Below are 15,903 nucleotides of genomic sequence, written 5' to 3' on the forward strand. Positions count from 1 at the left end.
GTTATTATATCTTCCCATGCGTGAATATCATAAAACTCACTGATTTCAAAGTCCCAGACGCTTATTATTACAGCAACTCAGTTGTCGAGGTGAGAGACAATGAGAAGTATGTTGCTGCACCACTAAATCAATGGCTGGGAACGGCTGAAACCAAACAAAAAGAATTCACGGAGGCCAGATAGGGCTATTTTCTTCTGACTGTCTCAATGGACTCACACAGAATCCATTTGTTTGATTGTTTGTTTTTCAGTTACACTCGTGAAGGGTACTTGTCCACACACCTTCGGCTTGTAGTTTGTCTGTGTCCTTGGATCTCAAGTGAGTCTCCTGTAAGTAAGCACGTAGGTGTCTTGAGTTTTCATCCCTTCTTTTAATCCTGTGTCTTTTGTTTGCTGCACTCAGTGCCTGACCTTTTATTCTGATGATTCAGAGCTGTGCACTTATTGCACTTAAAGTATTTTATTTATCATTAAGCTAAAATCACTTGAAGAACATTATGTTTACTATGCTCCCCTCTTCACCAAGTACCCCTGAAAAACCTCTTCAGTCCTGTCGATCTGCGCAGTTGGATGCTGTAGACCCCTTCACCATGTCCCTCCCAACAGACCCCGTTACAGTCGCTGTCCATCACTGAGTAGTAAAATGCTATATGATCTCTACTAGACTTCTCTGGGTCGTACAGCACTCCCCATGCCCCCTCAACCCCAAGCATTATACATGCTAAAATTAATGCCCCATTCTTTCTCCTCACACTTATCCCTCCCTTCAGACCCACCCTGCCCAGTCCTTTTCCCTTTGGTAACTTTTAGTCAACTCTCGGGTTCTGTGAGTCTGCTGCTGTTTTTTTCCTTCAGTGTTTCTTTGTTGTTATACTCCACACATGAGTGAAAACACTTGGTACTTGTCTTTCCCCGCCTGGCCTATTTCTCTGAACATACTACCGTCTAGCTCCATCCAGGTCATTGCAAATGGTAGGATTTGTTTTCTTCTTAAGGCTGCTTACTGCACTTTTTAAACTGGATTTCATTCTTCCTTTTTGTTTGTAGTTTAGCTATGTTATTCACCATTCAACTCCTGGTTATGAACAATAGCTTTGTGTCAATCGATATGTATCTGTATCTATCTATCTAATGGTCTGTCTGTCTATGTATGTATTTATGTATGTATGTATGTATGTATGTATCTATGTATCTATCTATCTATCTATCTTCCTATCATCTATCTATGATGTCTATCATCGATCAATCTATGTACCTATCTATCTATCTTTCATCTGTCATCTGTGTACCTATCTATCTATGAATCAATCATCTTTTTGTCTGCCCATCTATCCATCTGTACAGAACAGTTAACAACATAGCCTATGTCTCTTCCCTACATTATGCTTCCAGAAATCTTGCAAGGTAACTAAGCCATAAGGAGAGCACTGTGTTGACCGATACACTTTCATGTAGAGTCAGCCGCGTGTGCTTACAAAACCAGTAAATGGAGGTGAAAGGACTTGAACATGTATCTCTGTCCTCTGTCCTCTTATACTTCCTGCTCGCTTGGTGACTTTATTTAGCCACATTCAGTGAGTAAGTGATCCCTGAAGATCACAAGTATCCTTCGTCTGGTCCGGTTGTCGAAAGAAAAGTGTACTTGTTTCTTTGCACACCACCATGTTTGAGGGACATCGGCGTGATCACTGCTGATAGGTGCAGGGACAAATATAAAGGAACACCTATTTCTGGACAGGAGCAGTTGGGAACAAAGAGTGTGTTGTGGAGTGAAGTGTTTATTTGAGGGTCCAAACTTCCCTCCTTAGGTGGTTATTACTTCTTTACATTCGTGAACATCATAAAAAGCAATGATTTTAAAAGCCCAGACGCATATTATTACAGCAATTCATTTGTTGAGGTGACAGGAAATGAGAAGGAACTTGCTGCACCACTAAATCTATGCCTGAGCACTGCTGAAATCAAACAAAAAGAATTCACGGTGGCTAGATAGGGCTATTTTCTACTGACTCTCTCTGGGGACTCAAACAGAATTCATTTGTTTGTTTGTTTCTTATTTACACTTGTATAGGTAATCTGTCCCCGCCCCTTCAGCTTGTAGTTTGTCTGTGTCCTTGGATCTCAAGTGAGTCTCCAGTAAGGGAGCACGTAGGAGGTCTTGAGTTTTCATCAGTACTTCTAACACTGGGACTTTTGATTGGAGCACTCAAAGCCTGTACTTTTATTCTGATATTTGAGAGCTGTTCTCTTAATGCACTTTGAAATTCTTTTTGTTCTCATTAATATACAATCACATACAGAACATTATGTTTTCCAGCCTAAACCCTTCACCAAGTCCCCGGCAAAAGCCAGTTACAGTCGCTGTCCGTCAGCGTGTACTAAGATGCTGTAGAATCACTACATGTCCTCTCTGTGTTATGCAGCCGTACAAATGACCCCCCAAGTTACACACTATACATGCTAATCCTAATGCCCCCATTCTTTTTCCCCGCCCTTATAACTCCCTTCCCACAAACCCTACCCAGTCCCTTTCTCTTTGGTAACTGTTAATCCACTCTCGGGTTCTGTGAGTCTGCTGCTGTCTTTTAATTCAGTTTTTCTTTGTTATCATAGTCCACACATGAGTGAAATCATTTGGTACATGTATTTCTCCTCCTTGAATATTTGACTGAGCATAATACCCTCTAGCTCCATCCACGTTATTGCAAATGATAGGATTTGTTTTCTTCTTATGGCTGCCTACTGCACTTTTTAAACTGGATTTCATTCTTCTTTTTTGTTTGTAGTTTCGCTATGTGCTTTCACCATTGCTTACCTGGTTATGAGCACTAGCTTTCTGTTAATCGATATGTACCGATATCTATCTATATGTCTGTCTATCTATTTATCAATCAATCAATCAATCAATCATCTTTTTGTCTGCCCATCTGTCCTTGTGTACAGAACAGTTAACCATATATCCTATATCACTTTCCTACACTATGCTTCCAAAAATCCTGCAAAGTATCTAGGCTGTAGAGAGACCACTGGGTTCACCGAGACACTTGCAGGTCGAGTCGGCCGCGTGTACCTACAAAACCAGGAAATGGTTGTGCCGGGACTTGAACCCGTGTCTCTATCCACTGTCCTCTTTCATCTCCTTATAACTTACTGTCTGTATTTAGCCACATTCTTTGACTAAGTGCTCCCTGAAGACCACAAGTATCATTCCTCTGGGCCTGTTGTCTCGAGAAAAGAAAACTTGTTCTTTGCTCACCACCATGTTTGAAGGACATCAGCGTGATCACCGCCGATAGGACAGTGGGTCAAATAAAAAGGAACACCAATTTCTAGACAGGAGCAGTTGGGAGCTAAGAGTGTATTGTGGGGTGACGTGTTTATTTGAGTGTCCAAACTTCCCTCTTAGGTAGTTATTATATCTTCCCATGCGTGAATATCATAAAACTCACTGATTTCAAAGTCCCAGACGCTTATTATTACAGCAACTCAGTTGTCGAGGTGAGAGACAATGAGAAGTATGTTGCTGCACCACTAAATGAATGGCTGGGAACGGCTGAAACCAAACAAAAAGAATTCACGGAGGCCAGATAGGGCTATTTTCTTCTGACTGTCTCAATGGACTCACACAGAATCCATTTGTTTGATTGTTTGTTTTTCAGTTACACTCGTGAAGGGTACTTGTCCACACACCTTCGGCTTGTAGTTTGTCTGTGTCCTTGGATCTCAAGTGAGTCTCCTGTAAGTAAGCACGTAGGTGTCTTGAGTTTTCATCCCTTCTTTTAATCCTGTGTCTTTTGTTTGCTGCACTCAGTGCCTGACCTTTTATTCTGATGATTCAGAGCTGTGCACTTATTGCACTTAAAGTATTTTATTTATCATTAAGCTAAAATCACTTGAAGAACATTATGTTTACTATGCTCCCCTCTTCACCAAGTACCCCTGAAAAACCTCTTCAGTCCTGTCGATCTGCGTAGTTGGATGCTGTAGACCCCTTCACCATGTCCCTCCCAACAGACCCCGTTACAGTCGCTGTCCATCACTGAGTAGTAAAATGCTATATGATCTCTACTAGCCTTCTCTGGGTCGTACAGCACTCCCCATGCCCCCTCAACCCCAAGCATTATACATGCTAAAACTAATGCCCCATTCTTTCTCCTCACACTTATCCCTCCCTTCAGACCCACCCTGCCCAGTCCTTTTCCCTTTGGTAACTTTTAGTCAACTCTCGGGTTCTGTGAGTCTGCTGCTGTTTTTTTCCTTCAGTTTTTCTTTGTTGTTATACTCCACACATGAGTGAAAACACTTGGTACTTGTCTTTCTCCACCTGGCCTATTTCTCTGAACATACTACCGTCTACCTCCATCCAGGTCATTGCAAATGGTAGGATTTGTTTTCTTCTTAAGGCTGCTTACTGCACTTTTTAAACTGGATTTCATTCTTCCTTTTTGTTTGTAGTTTAGCTATGTTATTCACCATTCAACTCCTGGTTATGAACAATAGCTTTGTGTCAGTCGATATGTATCTGTATCTATCTATCTAATGGTCTGTGTGTCTATGTATGTATGTATGTATGTATGTATGTATGTATGTATGTATCTATGTATCTATCTATCTATCTATCTTCCTATCATCTATGATGTCTATCATCGATCAATCTATGTACCTATCTATCTATCTTTCATCTGTCATCTGTGTACCTATCTATCTATGAATCAATCATCTTTTTGTCTGCCCATCTATCCATCTGTACAGAACAGTTAACAACATAGCCTATGTCTCTTCCCTACATTATGCTTCCAGAAATCTTGCAAGGTAACTAAGCCATAAGGAGAGCACTGTGTTGACCGATACACTTTCATGTAGAGTCAGCCGCGTGTGCTTACAAAACCAGTAAATGGAGGTGAAAGGACTTGAACATGTATCTCTGTCCTCTGTCCTCTTATACTTCCTGCTCGCTTGGTGACTTTATTTAGCCACATTCAGTGAGTAAGTGATCCCTGAAGATCACAAGTATCCTTCGTCTGGTCCGGTTGTCGAAAGAAAAGTGTACTTGGTTCTTTGCACACCACCATGTTTGAGGGACATCGGCGTGATCACTGCTGATAGGTGCAGGGACAAATATAAAGGAACACCTATTTCTGGACAGGAGCAGTTGGGAACAAAGAGTGTGTTGTGGAGTGAAGTGTTTATTTGAGGGTCCAAACTTCCCTCCTTAGGTGGTTATTACTTCTTTACATTCGTGAACATCATAAAAAGCAATGATTTTAAAAGCCCAGACGCATATTATTACAGCAATTCATTTGTTGAGGTGACAGGAAATGAGAAGGAACTTGCTGCACCACTAAATCTATGCCTGAGCACTGCTGAAATCAAACAAAAAGAATTCACGGTGGCTAGATAGGGCTATTTTCTACTGACTCTCTGGGGACTCAAACAGAATTCATTTGTTTGTTTGTTTCTTATTTACACTTGTATAGGTAATCTGTCCCCGCCCCTTCAGCTTGTAGTTTGTCTGTGTCCTTGGATCTCAAGTGAGTCTCCAGTAAGGGAGCACGTAGGAGGTCTTGAGTTTTCATCAGTACTTCTAACACTGGGACTTTTGATTGGAGCACTCAAAGCCTGTACTTTTATTCTGATATTTGAGAGCTGTTCTCTTAATGCACTTTGAAATTCTTTTTGTTCTCATTAATATACAATCACATACAGAACATTATGTTTTCCAGTCTAAACCCTTCACCAAGTCCCCGGCAAAAGCCAGTTACAGTCGCTGTCCGTCAGCGTGTACTAAGATGCTGTAGAATCACTACATGTCTTCTCTGTGTTATGCAGCCGTACAAATGACCCCCCAAGTTACACACTATACATGCTAATCCTAATGCCCCCATTCTTTTTCCCCGCCCTTATAACTCCCTTCCCACAAACCCTACCCAGTCCCTTTCTCTTTGGTAACTGTTAATCCACTCTCGGGTTCTGTGAGTCTGCTGCTGTCTTTTAATTCAGTTTTTCTTTGTTATCATAGTCCACACATGAGTGAAATCATTTGGTACATGTATTTCTCCTCCTTGAATATTTGACTGAGCATAATACCCTCTAGCTCCATCCACGTTATTGCAAATGATAGGATTTGTTTTCTTCTTATGGCTGCCTACTTCACTTTTTAAACTGGATTTCATTCTTCTTTTTTGTTTGTAGTTTCGCTATGTGCTTTCACCATTGCTTTCCTGGTTATGAGCACTAGCTTTGTATTAATCGATATGTACCGATATCTATCTATATGTCTGTCTATCTATTTATCAATCAATCAATCAATCAATCATCTTTTTGTCTGCCCATCTGTCCTTGTGTACAGAACAGTTAACCATATATCCTATATCACTTTCCTACACTATGCTTCCAAAAATCCTGCAAAGTATCTAGGCTGTAGAGAGACCACTGGGTTCACCGAGACACTTGCAGGTCGAGTCGGCCGCGTGTACCTACAAAACCAGGAAATGGTTGTGCCGGGACTTGAACCCGTGTCTCTATCCACTGTCCTCTTTCATCTCCTTATAACTTACTGTCTGTATTTAGCCACATTCTTTGACTAAGTGCTCCCTGAAGACCACAAGTATCATTCCTCTGGGCCTGTTGTCTCGAGAAAAGAAAACTTGTTCTTTGCTCACCACCATGTTTGAAGGACATCAGCGTGATCACCGCCGATAGGACAGTGGGTCAAATAAAAAGGAACAGCAATTTCTAGACAGGAGCAGTTGGGAGCTAAGAGTGTATTGTGGGGTGACGTGTTTATTTGAGTGTCCAAACTTCCCTCTTAGGTAGTTATTATATCTTCCCATGCGTGAACATCATAAAACCCACTGATTTCAAAGTCCCAGACGCTTATTATTACAGCAACTCAGTTGTTGAGGTGAGAGACAATGAGAAGTATGTTGCTGCACCACTAAATCAATGGCTGGGAACGGCTGAAACCAAACAAAAAGAATTCACGGAGGCCAGATAGGGCTATTTTCTTCTGACTGTCTCAATGGACTCACACAGAATCCATTTGTTTGATTGTTTGTTTTTCAGTTACACTCGTGAAGGGTACTTGTCCACACACCTTCGGCTTGTAGTTTGTCTGTGTCCTTGGATCTCAAGTGAGTCTCCTGTAAGTAAGCACGTAGGTGTCTTGAGTTTTCATCCCTTCTTTTAATCCTGTGTCTTTTGTTTGCTGCACTCAGTGCCTGACCTTTTATTCTGATGATTCAGAGCTGTGCACTTATTGCACTTGAAGAATTTTATTTATCATTAAGCTAAAATCACTTGAAGAACATTATGTTTACTATGCTCCCCCCTTCACAAAGTACCCCTGAAAAACCTCTTCAGTCCTGTCGATCTGCGTAGTTGGATGCTGTAGACCCCTTCACCATGTCCCTCCCAACAGACCCCGTTACAGTCGCTGTCCATCACTGAGTAGTAAAATGCTATATGATCTCTACTAGCCTTCTCTGGGTCGTACAGCACTCCCCATGCCCCCTCAACCCCAAGCATTATACATGCTAAAACTAATGCCCCATTCTTTCTCCTCACACTTATCCCTCCCTTCAGACCCACCCTGCCCAGACCTTTTCCCTTTGGTAACTTTTAGTCAACTCTCGGGTTCTGTGAGTCTGCTGCTGTTTTTTTCCTTCAGTGTTTCTTTGTTGTTATACTCCACACATGAGTGAAAACACTTGGTACTTGTCTTTCTCCGCCTGGCCTATTTCTCTGAACATACTACCGTCTAGCTCCATCCAGGTCATTGCAAATGGTAGGATTTGTTTTCTTCTTAAGGCTGCTTACTGCACTTTTTAAACTGGATTTCATTCTTCCTTTTTGTTTGTAGTTTAGCTATGTTATTCACCATTCAACTCCTGGTTATGAACAATAGCTTTGTGTCAATCGATATGTATCTGTATCTATCTATCTAATGGTCTGTCTGTCTAAGTATGTATGTATGTATGTATGTATGTATGTATGTATCTATGTATCTATCTATCTATCTATCTTCCTATCATCTATCTATGATGTCTATCATCGATCAATCTATGTACCTATCTATCTATCTTTCATCTGTCATCTGTGTACCTATCTATCTATGAATCAATCATCTTTTTGTCTGCCCATCTATCCATCTGTACAGAACAGTTAACAACATAGCCTATGTCTCTTCCCTACATTATGCTTCCAGAAATCTTGCAAGGTAACTAAGCCATAAGGAGAGCACTGTGTTGACCGATACACTTTCATGTAGAGTCAGCCGCGTGTGCTTACAAAACCAGTAAATGGAGGTGAAAGGACTTGAACATGTATCTCTGTCCTCTGTCCTCTTATACTTCCTGCTCGCTTGGTGACTTTATTTAGCCACATTCAGTGAGTAAGTGATCCCTGAAGATCACAAGTATCCTTCGTCTGGTCCGGTTGTCGAAAGAAAAGTGTACTTGGTTCTTTGCACACCACCATGTTTGAGGGACATCGGCGTGATCACTGCTGATAGGTGCAGGGACAAATATAAAGGAACACCTATTTCTGGACAGGAGCAGTTGGGAACAAAGAGTGTGTTGTGGAGTGAAGTGTTTATTTGAGGGTCCAAACTTCCCTCCTTAGGTGGTTATTACTTCTTTACATTCGTGAACATCATAAAAAGCAATGATTTTAAAAGCCCAGACGCATATTATTACAGCAATTCATTTGTTGAGGTGACAGGAAATGAGAAGGAACTTGCTGCACCACTAAATCTATGCCTGAGCACTGCTGAAATCAAACAAAAAGAATTCACGGTGGCTAGATAGGGCTATTTTCTACTGACTCTCTCTGGGGACTCAAACAGAATTCATTTGTTTGTTTGTTTCTTATTTACACTTGTATAGGTAATCTGTCCCGCCCCTTCAGCTTGTAGTTTGTCTGTGTCCTTGGATCTCAAGTGAGTCTCCAGTAAGGGAGCACGTAGGAGGTCTTGAGTTTTCATCAGTACTTCTAACACTGGGTCTTTTGATTGGAGCACTCAAAGCCTGTACTTTTATTCTGATATTTGAGAGCTGTTCTCTTAATGCACTTTGAAATTCTTTTTGTTCTCATTAATATACAATCACATACAGAACATTATGTTTTCCTGTCTAAACCCTTCACCAAGTCCCCGGCAAAAGCCAGTTACAGTCGCTGTCCGTCAGCGTGTACTAAGATGCTGTAGAATCACTACATGTCTTCTCTGTGTTATGCAGCCGTACAAATGACCCCCCAAGTTACACACTATACATGCTAATCCTAATGCCCCCATTCTTTTTCCCCGCCCTTATAACTCCCTTCCCACAAACCCTACCCAGTCCCTTTCTCTTTGGTAACTGTTAATCCACTCTCGGGTTCTGTGAGTCTGCTGCTGTCTTTTAATTCAGTTTTTCTTTGTTATCATAGTCCACACATGAGTGAAATCATTTGGTACATGTATTTCTCCTCCTTGAATATTTGACTGAGCATAATACCCTCTAGCTCCATCCACGTTATTGCAAATGATAGGATTTGTTTTCTTCTTATGGCTGCCTACTGCACTTTTTAAACTGGATTTCATTCTTCTTTTTTGTTTGTAGTTTCGCTATGTGCTTTCACCATTGCTTTCCTGGTTATGAGCACTAGCTTTGTGTTAATCGATATGTACCGATATCTATCTATATGTCTGTCTATCTATTTATCAATCAATCAATCAATCAATCATCTTTTTGTCTGCCCATCTGTCCTTGTGTACAGAACAGTTAACCATATATCCTATATCACTTTCCTACACTATGCTTCCAAAAATCCTGCAAAGTATCTAGGCTGTAGAGAGACCACTGGGTTCACCGAGACACTTGCAGGTCGAGTCGGCCGCGTGTACCTACAAAACCAGGAAATGGTTGTGCCAGGACTTGAACCCGTGTCTCTATCCACTGTCCTCTTTCATCTCCTTATAACTTACTGTCTGTATTTAGCCACATTCTTTGACTAAGTGCTCCCTGAAGACCACAAGTATCATTCCTCTGGGCCTGTTGTCTCGAGAAAAGAAAACTTGTTCTTTGCTCACCACCATGTTTGAAGGACATCAGCGTGATCACCGCCGATAGGACAGTGGGTCAAATAAAAAGGAACACCAATTTCTAGACAGGAGCAGTTGGGAGCTAAGAGTGTATTGTGGGGTGACGTGTTTATTTGAGTGTCCAAACTTCCCTCTTAGGTAGTTATTATATCTTCCCATGCGTGAACATCATAAAACCCACTGATTTCAAAGTCCCAGACGCTTATTATTACAGCAACTTAGTTGTCGAGGTGAGAGACAATGAGAAGTATGTTGCTGCACCACTAAATCAATGGCTGGGAACGGCTGAAACCAAACAAAAAGAATTCACGGAGGCCAGATAGGGCTATTTTCTTCTGACTGTCTCAATGGACTCACACAGAATCCATTTGTTTGATTGTTTGTTTTTCAGTTACACTCGTGAAGGGTACTTGTCCACACACCTTCGGCTTGTAGTTTGTCTGTGTCCTTGGATCTCAAGTGAGTCTCCTGTAAGTAAGCACGTAGGTGTCTTGAGTTTTCATCCCTTCTTTTAATCCTGTGTCTTTTGTTTGCTGCACTCAGTGCCTGACCTTTTATTCTGATGATTCAGAGCTGTGCACTTATTGCACTTGAAGAATTTTATTTATCATTAAGCTAAAATCACTAGAAGAACATTATGTTTACTATGCTCCCCCCTTCACCAAGTACCCCTGAAAAACCTCTTCAGTCCTGTCGATCTGCGTAGTTGGATGCTGTAGACCCCTTCACCATGTCCCTCCCAACAGACCCCGTTACAGTCGCTGTCCATCACTGAGTAGTAAAATGCTATATGATCTCTACTAGCCTTCTCTGGGTCGTACAGCACTCCCCATGCCCCCTCAACCCCAAGCATTATACATGCTAAAACTAATGCCCCATTCTTTCTCCTCACACTTATCCCTCCCTTCAGACCCACCCTGCCCAGTCCTTTTCCCTTTGGTAACTTTTAGTCAACTCTCGGGTTCTGTGAGTCTGCTGCTGTTTTTTTCCTTCAGTGTTTCTTTGTTGTTATACTCCACACATGAGTGAAAACACTTGGTACTTGTCTTTCCCCGCCTGGCCTATTTCTCTGAACATACTACCGTCTAGCTCCATCCAGGTCATTGCAAATGGTAGGATTTGTTTTCTTCTTAAGGCTGCTTACTGCACTTTTTAAACTGGATTTCATTCTTCCTTTTTGTTTGTAGTTTAGCTATGTTATTCACCATTCAACTCCTGGTTATGAACAATAGCTTTGTGTCAATCGATATGTATCTGTATCTATCTATCTAATGGTCTGTCTGTCTATGTATGTATGTATGTATGTATGTATGTATCTATGTATCTATCTATCTATATTCCTATCATCTATCTATGATGTCTATCATCGATCAATCTATGTACCTATCTATCTATCTTTCATCTGTCATCTGTGTACCTATCTATCTATGAATCAATCATCTTTTTGTCTGCCCATCTATCCATCTGTACAGAACAGTTAACAACATAGCCTATGTCTCTTCCCTACATTATGCTTCCAGAAATCTTGCAAGGTAACTAAGCCATAAGGAGAGCACTGTGTTGACCGATACACTTTCATGTAGAGTCAGCCGCGTGTGCTTACAAAACCAGTAAATGGAGGTGAAAGGACTTGAACATGTATCTCTGTCCTCTGTCCTCTTATACTTCCTGCTCGCTTGGTGACTTTATTTAGCCACATTCAGTGAGTAAGTGATCCCTGAAGATCACAAGTATCCTTCGTCTGGTCCGGTTGTCGAAAGAAAAGTGTACTTGGTTCTTTGCACACCACCATGTTTGAGGGACATCGGCGTGATCACTGCTGATAGGTGCAGGGACAAATATAAAGGAACACCTATTTCTGGACAGGAGCAGTTGGGAACAAAGAGTGTGTTGTGGAGTGAAGTGTTTATTTGAGGGTCCAAACTTCCCTCCTTAGGTGGTTATTACTTCTTTACATTCGTGAACATCATAAAAAGCAATGATTTTAAAAGCCCAGACGCATATTATTACAGCAATTCATTTGTTGAGGTGACAGGAAATGAGAAGGAACTTGCTGCACCACTAAATCTATGCCTGAGCACTGCTGAAATCAAACAAAAAGAATTCACGGTGGCTAGATAGGGCTATTTTCTACTGACTCTCTCTGGGGACTCAAACAGAATTCATTTGTTTGTTTGTTTCTTATTTACACTTGTATAGGTAATCTGTCCCCGCCCCTTCAGCTTGTAGTTTGTCTGTGTCCTTGGATCTCAAGTGAGTCTCCAGTAAGGGAGCACGTAGGAGGTCTTGAGTTTTCATCAGTACTTCTAACACTGGGACTTTTGATTGGAGCACTCAAAGCCTGTACTTTTATTCTGATATTTGAGAGCTGTTCTCTTAATGCACTTTGAAATTCTTTTTGTTCTCATTAATATACAATCACATACAGAACATTATGTTTTCCAGTCTAAACCCTTCACCAAGTCCCCGGCTAAAGCCAGTTACAGTCGCTGTCCGTCAGCGTGTACTAAGATGCTGTAGAATCACTACATGTCTTCTCTGTGTTATGCAGCCGTACAAATGACCCCCCAAGTTACACACTATACATGCTAATCCTAATGCCCCCATTCTTTTTCCCCGCCCTTATAACTCCCTTCCCACAAACCCTACCCAGTCCCTTTCTCTTTGGTAACTGTTAATCCACTCTCGGGTTCTGTGAGTCTGCTGCTGTCTTTTAATTCAGTTTTTCTTTGTTATCATAGTCCACACATGAGTGAAATCATTTGGTACATGTATTTCTCCTCCTTGAATATTTGACTGAGCATAATACCCTCTAGCTCCATCCACGTTATTGCAAATGATAGGATTTGTTTTCTTCTTATGGCTGCCTACTGCACTTTTTAAACTGGATTTCATTCTTCTTTTTTGTTTGTATTTTCGCTATGTGCTTTCACCATTGCTTTCCTGGTTATGAGCACTAGCTTTGTGTTAATCGATATGTACCGATATCTATCTATATGTCTGTCTATCTATTTATCAATCAATCAATCAATCAATCATCTTTTTGTCTGCCCATCTGTCCTTGTGTACAGAACAGTTAACCATATATCCTATATCACTTTCCTACACTATGCTTCCAAAAATCCTGCAAAGTATCTAGGCTGTAGAGAGACCACTGGGTTCACCGAGACACTTGCAGGTCGAGTCGGCCGCGTGTACCTACAAAACCAGGAAATGGTTGTGCCGGGACTTGAACCCATGTCTCTATCCACTGTCCTCTTTCATCTCCTTATAACTTACTGTCTGTATTTAGCCACATTCTTTGACTAAGTGCTCCCTGAAGACCACAAGTATCATTCCTCTGGGCCTGTTGTCTCGAGAAAAGAAAACTTGTTCTTTGCTCACCACCATGTTTGAAGGACATCAGCGTGATCACCGCCGATAGGACAGTGGGTCAAATAAAAAGGAACACCAATTTCTAGACAGGAGCAGTTGGGAGCTAAGAGTGTATTGTGGGGTGACGTGTTTATTTGAGTGTCCAAACTTCCCTCTTAGGTAGTTATTATATCTTCCCATGCGTGAATATCATAAAACTCACTGATTTCAAAGTCCCAGACGCTTATTATTACAGCAACTCAGTTGTCGAGGTGAGAGACAATGAGAAGTATGTTGCTGCACCACTAAATCAATGGCTGGGAACGGCTGAAACCAAACAAAAAGAATTCACGGAGGCCAGATAGGGCTATTTTCTTCTGACTGTCTCAATGGACTCACACAGAATCCATTTGTTTGATTGTTTGTTTTTCAGTTACACTCGTGAAGGGTACTTGTCCACACACCTTCGGCTTGTAGTTTGTCTGTGTCCTTGGATCTCAAGTGAGTCTCCTGTAAGTAAGCACGTAGGTGTCTTGAGTTTTCATCCCTTCTTTTAATCCTGTGTCTTTTGTTTGCTGCACTCAGTGCCTGACCTTTTATTCTGATGATTCAGAGCTGTGCACTTATTGCACTTAAAGTATTTTATTTATCATTAAGCTAAAATCACTTGAAGAACATTATGTTTACTATGCTCCCCTCTTCACCAAGTACCCCTGAAAAAACTCTTCAGTCCTGTCGATCTGCGTAGTTGGATGCTGTAGACCCCTTCACCATGTCCCTCCCAACAGACCCCGTTACAGTCGCTGTCCATCACTGAGTAGTAAAATGCTATATGATCTCTACTAGCCTTCTCTGGGTCGTACAGCACTCCCCATGCCCCCTCAACCCCAAGCATTATACATGCTAAAACTAATGCCCCATTCTTTCTCCTCACACTTATCCCTCCCTTCAGACCCACCCTGCCCAGTCCTTTTCCCTTTGGTAACTTTTAGTCAACTCTCGGGTTCTGTGAGTCTGCTGCTGTTTTTTTCCTTCAGTGTTTCTTTGTTGTTATACTCCACACATGAGTGAAAACACTTGGTACTTGTCTTTCCCCGCCTGGCCTATTTCTCTGAACATACTACCGTCTAGCTCCATCCAGGTCATTGCAAATGGTAGGATTTGTTTTCTTCTTAAGGCTGCTTACTGCACTTTTTAAACTGGATTTCATTCTTCCTTTTTGTTTGTAGTTTAGCTATGTTATTCACCATTCAACTCCTGGTTATGAACAATATTTTGTGTCAATCGATATGTATCTGTATCTATCTATCTAATGGTCTGTCTGTCTATGTATGTATTTATGTATGTATGTATGTATGTATGTATCTATGTATCTATCTATCTATCTATCTTCCTATCATCTATCTATGATGTCTATCATCGATCAATCTATGTACCTATCTATCTATCTTTCATCTGTCATCTGTGTACCTATCTATCTATGAATCAATCATCTTTTTGTCTGCCCATCTATCCATCTGTACAGAACAGTTAACAACATAGCCTATGTCTCTTCCCTACATTATGCTTCCAGAAATCTTGCAAGGTAACTAAGCCATAAGGAGAGCACTGTGTTGACCGATACACTTTCATGTAGAGTCAGCCGCGTGTGCTTACAAAACCAGTAAATGGAGGTGAAAGGACTTGAACATGTATCTCTGTCCTCTGTCCTCTTATACTTCCTGCTCGCTTGGTGACTTTATTTAGCCACATTCAGTGAGTAAGTGATCCCTGAAGATCACAAGTATCCTTCGTCTGGTCCGGTTGTCGAAAGAAAAGTGTACTTGGTTCTTTGCACACCACCATGTTTGAGGGACATCGGCGTGATCACTGCTGATAGGTGCAGGGACAAATATAAAGGAACACCTATTTCTGGACAGGAGCAGTTGGGAACAAAGAGTGTGTTGTGGAGTGAAGTGTTTATTTGAGGGTCCAAACTTCCCTCCTTAGGTGGTTATTACTTCTTTACATTCGTGAACATCATAAAAAGCAATGATTTTAAAAGCCCAGACGCATATTATTACAGCAATTCATTTGTTGAGGTGACAGGAAATGAGAAGGAACTTGCTGCACCACTAAATCTATGCCTGAGCACTGCTGAAATCAAACAAAAAGAATTCACGGTGGCTAGATAGGGCTATTTTCTACTGACTCTCTCTGGGGACTCAAACAGAATTCATTTGTTTGTTTGTTTCTTATTTACACTTGTATAGGTAATCTGTCCCCGCCCCTTCAGCTTGTAGTTTGTCTGTGTCCTTGGATCTCAAGTGAGTCTCCAGTAAGGGAGCACGTAGGAGGTCTTGAGTTTTCATCAGTACTTCTAACACTGGGACTTTTGATTGGAGCACTCAAAGCCTGTACTTTTATTCTGATATTTGAGAGCTGTTCTCTTAATGCACTTTGAAATTCTTTTTGTTCTCATTAATATAC

Source organism: Manis pentadactyla, chromosome X (assembly GCF_030020395.1).
Source record: "Manis pentadactyla isolate mManPen7 chromosome X, mManPen7.hap1, whole genome shotgun sequence".
Classification (NCBI taxonomy): Eukaryota; Metazoa; Chordata; class Mammalia; order Pholidota; family Manidae; genus Manis; species Manis pentadactyla.